This window comes from Mesoplodon mirus (assembly GCF_964341445.2).
Source record: "Mesoplodon mirus genome assembly, chromosome: 2".
Lineage (NCBI taxonomy): Eukaryota > Metazoa > Chordata > Mammalia > Artiodactyla > Ziphiidae > Mesoplodon > Mesoplodon mirus.
Window position 1 is genome coordinate 106,674,675 of NC_138977.1, and position 10,610 is coordinate 106,685,284.

Genomic DNA, 10,610 nt, shown 5'->3' on the forward strand with positions numbered 1-10,610 from the left:
TCTCCCAACAAAGAAAAGCCCAGAATCAGATGATTTCCCTGGTGAGTTCTACCAAACATTAAAGAATTAATACCAATCCTTCTCAACTCTTTGAAAAGATTGAAGTGGAGGAAAGACTCCCAAACACATTTTATAAAGCCAGCATTCCCTTGATACCAAAGCCAGATAAGGATACTATAAGAAAAGAGAACAGAATGGTGGTTACCAGGGCCTGGAGATGCTGATCAAAGGGTACAAAGTTCCAGGTATAAGATGAGTAAGTTCTGAGGATCTAATGTACAGTATGGGGATTACACCTAACAATACTGTATTATATGCTTGAAAGTGATTAAGAGAGTAGATCTTAAATGTTCTCACCACAAAAAGGAAATGGTAATTATGTGAGGTGATAGAAGTATTAACTAACACGACTGTGGTAACCATTTTGCAATATATGTGTATCAAGTCAATACATCGCATACCTTAAACTTGCACAATGTTATATGTCAATTATATCTCAAAAAAGCTGGGGAAAAAAAAATTTTCCATAACAACAACAAAAAGCCCAGGGCTGGTATGGCCGTTCCCTAATGGGTAGTGGGCATTATAGACAATAATAATAAAAGTAATATAATACATAACAATTATTTAGCACATGATATATGTGGCAGGGACTGTTCTAAATACTTTACTTAGAAATTTTATCTTAGCTAATTCTCTTATCACCCCTCTGAGGTAGTTGTTGCTGTTGTTATTATTATTCCCGCATTACAGATGTGGAAACTGAGGCATAGAAAGGTTTAAGAACTTACAAGCAAAGAGGTAAACTCAGACCAAGGACTCGAACCCAGACCAAGCTCTTAACCTGCATATACTGCTTCTACAGTGAATTGTTCCCCTTAAGTTACTTATAAAAGGCTCCTCTTCTCTTTCTACAATCAGTCACAGTCAATATTCTTTTTTATGTTCAAACAGTCCCCCAGTATTGCCAAGAGTAATCCCTTCAAGCTGACTTGAATATCTTTTCACACACACCCCCATTAGTCTTTGAGTATTTCCCTTCTTTCTCACCCAACAAGATGTCTCAGTTCATCTTGTGTTTTCCCTGCCCCCAGACTTCTCCCAGATTCTTCAGGGAGATCTGAAGAATCAATATTTTTAAATATCTATCAAAAAATGTATTTAAAAATATCTCCAAAGCAACCCATACCAACTAATACATTTAACAGGGTAGAGTAAAATAATTTGCCAGTTCATTAATGAGGGTCATGGTTGAATTTTTATTATCAAGAAAAAAATGTTTAAAGTAATAGATTTCATCTTCATTAAAGTAATAATTCTTTAAGGAGTCAAAGACATGCTGGATGAGTACAGCCAGGACTTCAGGATTTGATCCTCAGAGTGAAGAGCCAGGCTCAGTTCAAAACTTCATAGGTGGGACTTCCCTGGTGGTGCAGTGGTTAAGAATCTGCCTGCCACTGCAGGGGACAGGGTTTCGAGCCCTGGTCCAGGAAGATCCCACACGCCGCAGAGCAACTAAGCCCGTGTGCCACAACTACTGAAGCTCTCACGCCTAGAGCCCGTGCTCCGCAACAAGAGAAGCCACTGCAATGAGAAACCTGCGCACCGCAATGAAGAGTAGCCCCTGCTCGCCGCAACTAGAGAAAGCCCACACACAGCAATGAAGACCCAACGCAGCCAAAAGAAAAAAACTTCATAGTCAACCAAGGCACCAAATCTTACTTAAACTGACAGAGTCCTTCCCAGAAGACACATAAATGAAATTTAATTTATTAAAATTGTTGATTGTTCTATGCTGTCATCACTGTTAGATCAAATTAATCACATCAGCATTCCTAAATCTTAAAAGAACTCGCCTCTAATCCTATTCTATGCCCAACATATGGGTACTATAAAAACAAAGCAGGTCATATGAAACAGAAATTTCCCCTTTTGCCCCAAAGGAAATAAAGTTCCATAAATCCTAAGAAATTTCTTGGAAGACAAAAATCTACCATGCTCCTCTAAAAACTATTTCACCTGACACCTAAGAAACAAGTCTTATTTTTGCATTTACTTAGAAAGTTACAAACATGTGAATAAACCAAATGACTCTAGAGCATATTCAGGAAGTAAATGAACCTTGGTATCATACCAAATGCAGGTGTGAATCCCAGCTCTAAACCTTATAAACTCTGTGACCCCAGGTGTGCTACTAAATTCCTCTGTGCCTCAGTCTCCTCATCTTTTAAGTAGATTATTGTGGGAGTCAAAAAAGACAATTCATTCAAGTACATGGGACAAATCCTGGAGAGTAAGTGCTTAATAAGGGCTAGCTATTGCTATTACAGGCTTTCTTCTCTTATGTCTAATGACTGCAATTCCCAGTGCCACCCATATTAGTCAGATTAGGACAAGTGATTCTTCAGTGACAAATTAATCCAAAATCTCACTGGCTTAAACACGTAAAAGTTATTTTACACTCAAGCAAAGACCACTGTAGGTCCTGGCAACTCTCTGGGGCAGCTGTCCCCATGTGGTGACTCAACAATTAAAGTGCTAACTTTAGGTTCTCTGCCATCCAGCTGCCAGGCACCCACCCATACCCCAACCCTCTGTCCCCAGACTAGCCTCTCTGCCTCATACTGGTACCAAATGGGAGAGCCTGTGCTTAAGGAAGAAATCAGGCCTCACAGGAGACATTCAAGCAAAGTTTAGCTGCTTTTCCAGAACAGAAAGGAAACTCATGCATCAGAAAAAGTGACTGATAAACATACCAAAAGAATATGGCTGCACAAATACCAGAATCTGATCAGTTAAAATAGTTCAATGAACTTCTTGGAACCTACTATAAACTTAAAGAAACATGCTTTTTGGACTGGGTAAAGACTTCACAGGAAGAGAAGTAATACCTGTTGAGATAACCTGCTCAGAACATTGCTTATAGAAATATTTTTAAATGATGCAAAGAATATCCATTAAATTTCAGGAATATCATATTCAGCAGAATGAAGCCCTGGCAGCAAAAGCAAGACTCTTAACTAACCACAGTAGAAAAGTCCTGATGGATGGACTTTCAGCAAAGGACTGCCAACAGCTATTGCACTGGAAATGAGGATTCATCTGATAGAATCCCTTGAAAGCAGTAGCCACCAGGTTAAACTGTTTGTCATGACTGTTTGGCAAATGGAAACTAGTGAGAAACAAAGTTGCAATTTACCAGGAATAATCAAAACAGAACGTCTTACTGTTTAGTTAAAATAATAAGGTGCCACATTCTCGTTGTGGTTTTAAGATTGAGCAGCTTGGCCACTTGATTAGAAAAATAAACCATTATTTCTTCAACCGTGACTATTAATTTTAAAGCAAAATATGTGTTCAATCGTGTATAAGAAAAACGTTTTATTACTAAAAGTGAAATAAATGGAAATATCACTGACTAGTTGTTTATATCATATAGTACCATAGTATTCTGACCAGTCTGTGGACACCTTGAAATGTTTCTCAGTAGGAATTATCCTCTAGATATTCCTGTTCATTTACATCTGCCTCACACTGATGGTAAATACATAAAACAATTACTTGTTTTAAAAGAAAAATAATTCAGGCTGCTTTCACACTGTGGTTACCTTACCATGTAGCCTCCTTCATGATTGCTAAGACAAGAGAACAGAATGAAAGGATTGTGCTTGCTTTTCTACTGCCACACGTCACTCCCATTCTTATTTACTTGGCCAGAGCTGTCACATGGCTCCGCTTAGGTGCAAGCAGACTGCAAATTGTAGCCTTGTATTCCCAGGAAAGAAAGGAGAACTGGATATTGGTTTGCACTACTAACTTTTATTTTTTCTCTAAGTATTGAAGTTACTAATACAAACTATAGTAAATAGATGGGATATCTTGAGTCCTGACTTCAGGCTTAATCAATATCTTGTATAGGTTAGTCTCATCCAGAAAATAAAGACAAAAATTTTTAATTGAAATGGTAATAAAATTGACACTTTTCAAGCTTACTTCTTTAAAAAAAAAAACAAACTTTCCACAGACTATTGTTTTCATGAGAAAGGAGCTCATTACTCTTTTGCGTTTTTTTAAGTGGGATTGTTTTTTTGTTTTGTTTTGTTTTGGCTGCGTTGGGTCTTCGTTGCTGCACGCTGGCGTTCTCTAGTTGCGGTGAGCAGGGGTTACTCTTCATTGCAGTATGTGGGTTTCTCATTGCGGTGGCTTCTCTTGTTGTGGAGCACGGGCTCTAGGTGCACAGGCTTCAGTAGTTGTGGCGTGCAGGCTCAGTAGTTGTGGTGTGTGGGCTTAGTTACTCCGCGGCATGTGGGATCTTCCCAGACCAGAGATCGAACCCGTGTCCCCTGCACTGGCAGTTGGATTCTCAACCACTGCACCACCAGGGAAGTCCAGAAAGGAGCTCATTACTCTTTTATGGCAATACTGACTGGCATTTCAAAAAAAAACCCTAGGTCTTAATTATACTGTGATTAAAATTCTTATATACTTTTAATTTGCAGATTAACCCTAACATACTTCCACCCTCAGGGAGAAATATTTATCCCAATGCAATAAGAAGTGTAAAGAAATAAAGAATGAATGATAATTTTAGAATCATAGAACTTAAAGGGACTTCAAGAGATGTGACTCTATTATGAAACATTTACTGAGCCCTTTCTACATGTCAGCAATACATACATATCACCCTGTAATGGGTGATAGTTCAGGAAACACGAAAATGTGTAAGTCACAGTGTCCCTGCCCAAGAAGCTTACAATGTATAGGGGAAACAGATATTAAAATATTCTGTGAGATCGTAGCAGGAATAAATACTTCTGACTTGAAGAAGGTATATCAGAGAAAGTTAAATGGAAGAAGTCTCATATCTGGGCTTTGAAAAGAGAAGAAGTGATGGGGGCAAAGGATGGGTATTCTAGTGTAATGAAACATTAATAAACAAAGGAAAGCAGACCCATTCTGAGAACCACAAGAAGGCTGTCTAGGTCCTCTAAGCAAAGAGTCAGTGTGTTCCTCTAATGAGTGCAAGTAAAAAGTAAGCTAGTATATCTCAACCAAGAGAAATTATGTTCTAGTGTTACAATTAGGAGTGAGAAGTTTTAGACTCTACCCTGAAAAAATTTAAGATGTAAAAGTACATGACATGATCAAAGAAATAATGAAAATGACTTTGGTGAGTGTTGTAGCTGATACCACAGTTGGGCCTCAGTCATGGAGAGTGTTGAATGCCAGAGAAAGGACTTTATCCTACGAGCAGGGAAAGGTCATTAGAAGTTCTTAAGAATGACATGAAGTGACTAGATTTCTGTTACATAGGGAAATTAAGGTTGCAGAAAGAATAATAGAGAGGAAAAGTTTAAAAGCAGGTCATTTTCGAGATACATAGGGAAATTAAGGCTGCAGAAAGAATAATAGAGAGGAAAAGTTTAAAAGCAGGTCATTTTCGGAATTCCCTGGCGGTCCAGTGGTTAGGACTCTGTGCTTCCACTGCAGGGGGCACAGGTTCGATCCCTGGTGAGGGAACTAAAATCCCGCATGCCACACAGCACAGCCAAAAAAAATAAAATAAAATAAAAATAAAAGCAGGTCATTTTGTTAGTTGGTTATAGATGGGGAGTCATGAAGATCTGCAGTAGAGGCAAGGCAATGACAGTAATAGTGGTTGGTGAAAGAGAAGATGAATTTGATGTTAAATTCTTACAGACTGATCAGTCGTAAATATAAGGATATGAGAGAAGGATTTAAGAACTACATTCCAGTTAATGGATTCTATTATTTTAGGGAGCACAGCAAGAGGAACTGTGTGAGAGAGAAGCTGATCAATCTATCAGGGACATGTGGAATTTGGAACACTGGCAGTGTTGAGTCCTAGAGCTACGATATACTAACTGTTGGATCTTGAACAAGTTACTTAACCTCTAAGTGCCTCTGAGGGTTGAACAAGCTAATGAAAGAGCTTAGTACAATGCCTGAATCATAGCAAGAGATCAACAGTGTTAGCTATTTTTAACTATTACTATTATCATCATCATTATTATCATTATCATCCATGTGTAGATGCCAAAAAAAAAAGACTGTTGGGAATCACTGCTCATGAGAAAGATGAGGATGTGAAATGGGGATTTATACTAACATAGAGATTAGGATTGAGTATAACAAGAGAGGAGAAGATGGCCAAAGATGGGTGTAGTCTGAGGAGAGGACTGAGATCAGAGCTTTCATTTAAGGGATGGGTAGAACAGTAGAATGTATGGGGTTCTCTGGGGGACAGGAGCCATTCATCCCTCGGCCCATGATCACTAACATGATTGTACCAGACATGTCCAGGCACGAGGAGTCAGATCTTCTCTACAACATTAAACGTCCCCAAAGCTTAAGCCCAGTGTTGTTTATCTTACATCACAAGGGTTCAAGACTCGGGATTGGGGCTTCCCTGGTGGCGCAGTGGTTGAGAATCTGCCTGCCGATGCAGGGGACACAGGTTCGAGCCCTGGTCTGGGAAGATCCCACATGCCGCGGAGCAACTAGCCCCGTGAGCCACAACTACTGAGCCTGCACGTCTGGAGCCTGTGCTCCGCAACAAGAAAGGCCACGATAATGAGAGGCCCATGCACCGCAATGAAGAGTGGCCCCCGCTTGCCACAAGTGGAGAAAGCACTTGCATAGAAACGAAGACCTAACACAGCAAAAATTAATTCATTAATTAATTTAAAAAGACAAGATTGTTCTTCATGAATCACAATATCACAGGAAACCTCTCAATCACCTCATCTAATTCTTTATTTCAGGTAAAGAAATTGAGGCCCCATGTGACTTGAGCAGGTCAGATTTCAGTTAATGACAAAGTTTAGACTTAGGTTGCCAAACATAATGCCACAAAGCCCATGGGGAGTATGTCATTGAATCTAATGGCTTAGGAATATGGTAATGCCTTTAAAGTGTTCTCTCTTTCCACCTTCTCAAGGGGCACTTGCATTACTCAGGGTTTCTCAACCTCAGCCCCATTATTAACATTTGGGGCTGAACAACTCTCTGTTGAGAGGGGCCGTCATCCTACTGTAGAATGTTTAGAGCATCCTTTCTACCTGCTAGATGCCAGCACATACCCCTCAACCCAGCTGTGACAACTAAAATCACCTACAGACACTACCACATGTCCTTTGGAGGATAAAATTGCCCCAGGTTGAGAATCACTGTTCTAGCTGATATATGTTAATTTTCTCCATTAAGAAGTGATAAACTCACTCAAATGCCCAGATTTTAACATACATGCTCAGGTTAATAAAATTGGAACTTGTTCGCTTTGGGCTAGTGATCTTGGCAAGAATTTATCTGTCTCCTTCAAAAAATGGGGAATTAGAGTTTGGGTATTTGAAATCATAATAGTCACTGTATCAAATACCTATTTCAATGAATGACCCAAATAAGGCCTCAGTAAATTACTCCAAATCATCATCCAAAAAATAAAAAATCAGGCTTCCCTGGTGGCGCAGCGGTTGAGAGTCCACCTGCCGATGCAGGGGACGCGGGTTCATGCCCCGCTCCAGGAAGATGCCACATGCTGCGGAGCGGCTGGGCCCATGAGCCATGGCCACTGAGCCTGAGTGACTGGAGCCTGTGCTCCGCAATGGGAGAGGCCACAGCAGTGAGAGGTCCGCGTACCGAAAAAAAAAAAAAAAAAAAAGATTAAAGATGAAATACTGTTTTAGGAAATAAAGGAATAAAGTAAAAATTCATCTGTTAGCACTCTACCAAATAAATGTTTAAATACCTAATTTTCTAATCCCACTATACCATTTTTTCCCGACTATGTTTTACAAAATCCTAGTTCCAAGAGATATTAATAGGCTTTCTGTGGGAAAAGCATTTTATATTCATGAAAGTTTAGGAAATGCTGGATTAGACAAAGGTAAACACTTTCCCACACAACTCATCAGAGCCTTTACTTTGTTTATGAGCAATATAAATCTCCATAAAACACACAGAAGTCGAATTGTTTCTCCATCTTATTTAGCTACACACTGTTTTTATTTGTTTGTTTACCATTTCTCAAGGAATTAATATTTCCCCGAACCCACTGGCAAACACGGCACTAGCCCTACTGCCTTACTAGCTTCTCTGGGCTCACTGACTGAGCTTTGGAGCTGCAAGGACCACATGACATAGAATTTGAAGGTGATATAATGCCAACCAAGCCTGCAGATAAGCTACTGACAATTTGGAGCCATTGGACTGTATAATTTCTTTATCTCATGCATCCACTAAATTTAATTTCTAATCCAGAAATTGCTGTTATACCTGAAAGTATAACCAACCAAAAAGTTGTTTTTTGTTTTTTGTTTTTTTAATGGTAAACCATGGGAATTGATCTTGCCATATTAAGCAAGAAAAAAGGGTTTATTGGAAATATTCTGGGGGTAGTTAGCATTGTGAAAGAAGCACTGAACAGTACAGTCACCAGAAGGACAGGAATCAGAGACACCCCAGGCACCTGAGGAAGGGACAGTTGTCTTGGCTGCAGCCATCAGATGGCCCAGTTCCAACCCATTTTCTATCTGATATCTCCACTAATGATCCAAACTTCCAGAAGAAGATGCTGATTGGCTTAGCTTGGGTCACGTACCTACTATCTAGCCCCACCCCCTAATGTCATGGGTAAGGTCTCATGATCTACAGCCCCACCAGAATGACAGAGTGGAGGAGGGGCAATCCTCCAAAACATGGATGCTGGACAGAAAATAAGAGACGTACCTTACATTCACTGGGCAGAAAAAGTAGACGTATACTTTATTTTGTTCCACTATTCCTATCTCTTCTAGTCAGTTCTTTACATTTCTTACACACAGCACTGCAGCATTCCAAATGGCCAGCCCTTCTTCCTCAATCACCTTCAGCAGACATGAGAGCCTGTCTTACAGAGAATTCAAAAAAGTCCTTTTGGGTTTAGTCCTTCTACCACAAAACCTGGCACAAGTAAGGACTCCCAAGGAAGAATCATTTAGTCTAATTATCAGCTAAGCTCATTCACTTGTAACAGCCACCTAAAACACAAGGACAGAAAATTTAAGGCACCATAAGAAGGAGGAAGGAGAGTTTAAAGACAAATATAACAAATCAATTCTTCCTGACACCCAAATGACCCAAATAAAGGCATTTAGCATCTGCCCTTTTCCCATCCTCAGGTCTATTGGCCCTAAGTAATTCTAAAATTCTTTTGATAATCATCAATTTCTGTGAAAACAGAGGGGAGTCTATTTTATGATAATGTTTTTTGATCTCAGACTAAGACTGTGTTCCTGCCTGTGGGGAAGTTCCTTCTACCGGAAAAAACTTTTCTTTGGGCCACAGTTTTTTGAAGTATTTGTCATCAGTACACTTTATCTTGCTAATAAGCAGAAGTGCAACACAGAAGTTAGACTGTTAGACAATTTTTATATTTATTTTTGAGCCTGTTTAAAAAAAATCTTTTCTTGGGCAAGTTCTCATTTGGGTTTAATTATTTGCATCTTGTCTTTGCTGTAGCAAAAGTCTCAATTTTACTGGACAGAAGAAAAGAAGAAAGGCATGATTTCCAACCAAGATTTAAAACTACATTCATATTTATGAATTATGGCTTTTTAGTCACCTGTAGTCTAGAGTGAAAGTTTTACATAATCTTTATTTGTTTCTACATTTTATTATGTAGAAAACAGAAATTCAAGTAAGAAATCACATTGCTTGAGAAAGGACAACACACAACACCTCTGACACCAGCTGTGTGGGTTTTCCACACATCAAGCAATTCCGTGACACCAGCTGGGTGTCCTACAATTCAATTCAATTCTGACATTAATCAGAGTTAGCACAGACCCCACAGGTTAAGGGCTCAGTCTCACAAGACTATCCCCCACATCAGATGCCAATCACAAGTACTAAGTTCCCAGGCTACCCACAGCTTCTGTCTGACTTGGCTTCCAACAAGAGCTTCCCATGACCCTCCTGCTTGGATGTGATCATTTGCTGCAACAGCTCACAAAACTCAAGTTAACACTTATGTTTACCAGTTTATTATGCAATAAGGGATATTATAAAGAACAGAGATGAACAGTACATGGGGAGGACTGAAAGGGTCCTGAGTGCAGGAGCTTCTTCCTTTGTGGAGCTGGGTTTGCACCATATTCCCAATTCATGGATGTGCTCCCCAATCTGAAAGCTCCCTGAACCCCATACTATTGGGATTTTTATAGAGGCTTCATCACAGTAGGCATGATCAATTATGAACTCCATTTCCAGTCCCTCTCCCCTCTCCTATGAATGGGAGGTAGGGCTGAAATTTCCAAGCTTCTAATCATGGCTTGGTCTTTTCTGGTGACCAGTCCCCATCCTGGAGCCCAACAAGAATGACCTCATTAGAACAAAAGATACTGCTATCACCTAGGAAATTTCAAGGCATTTAGGAGCTCTGTGAAGGTAACTGAGGTCAAAGACTAAATGTTAGAATAAAAGATTCTCCTAGCACCTCTATTTGCAAGGGTTTTAGGAGGTCTGTGTCAAAAACTTGGAAATATATATATTTCTTATTATTGCACACATGTCCAATTATAAACCATTTTAAAGGATTCTGGCTGTGTTCT

At 39.6% G+C, this 10,610-nt stretch overlaps 1 pseudogene across 1 annotated transcript; it reads left to right on the top strand.

The window, feature by feature from the left end:
* Positions 1 to 2,765: 2,765 nt before the first annotated feature.
* LOC309816012 (mitochondrial import inner membrane translocase subunit Tim9-like) lies at positions 2,766 to 3,094 on the top strand (annotated as a pseudogene). The gene is made up of 2 exons: positions 2,766 to 2,899; positions 2,969 to 3,094. The product of its transcript is annotated as a mitochondrial import inner membrane translocase subunit Tim9-like (transcript).
* The last annotated feature ends 7,516 nt before the right edge of the window (positions 3,095 to 10,610 follow it).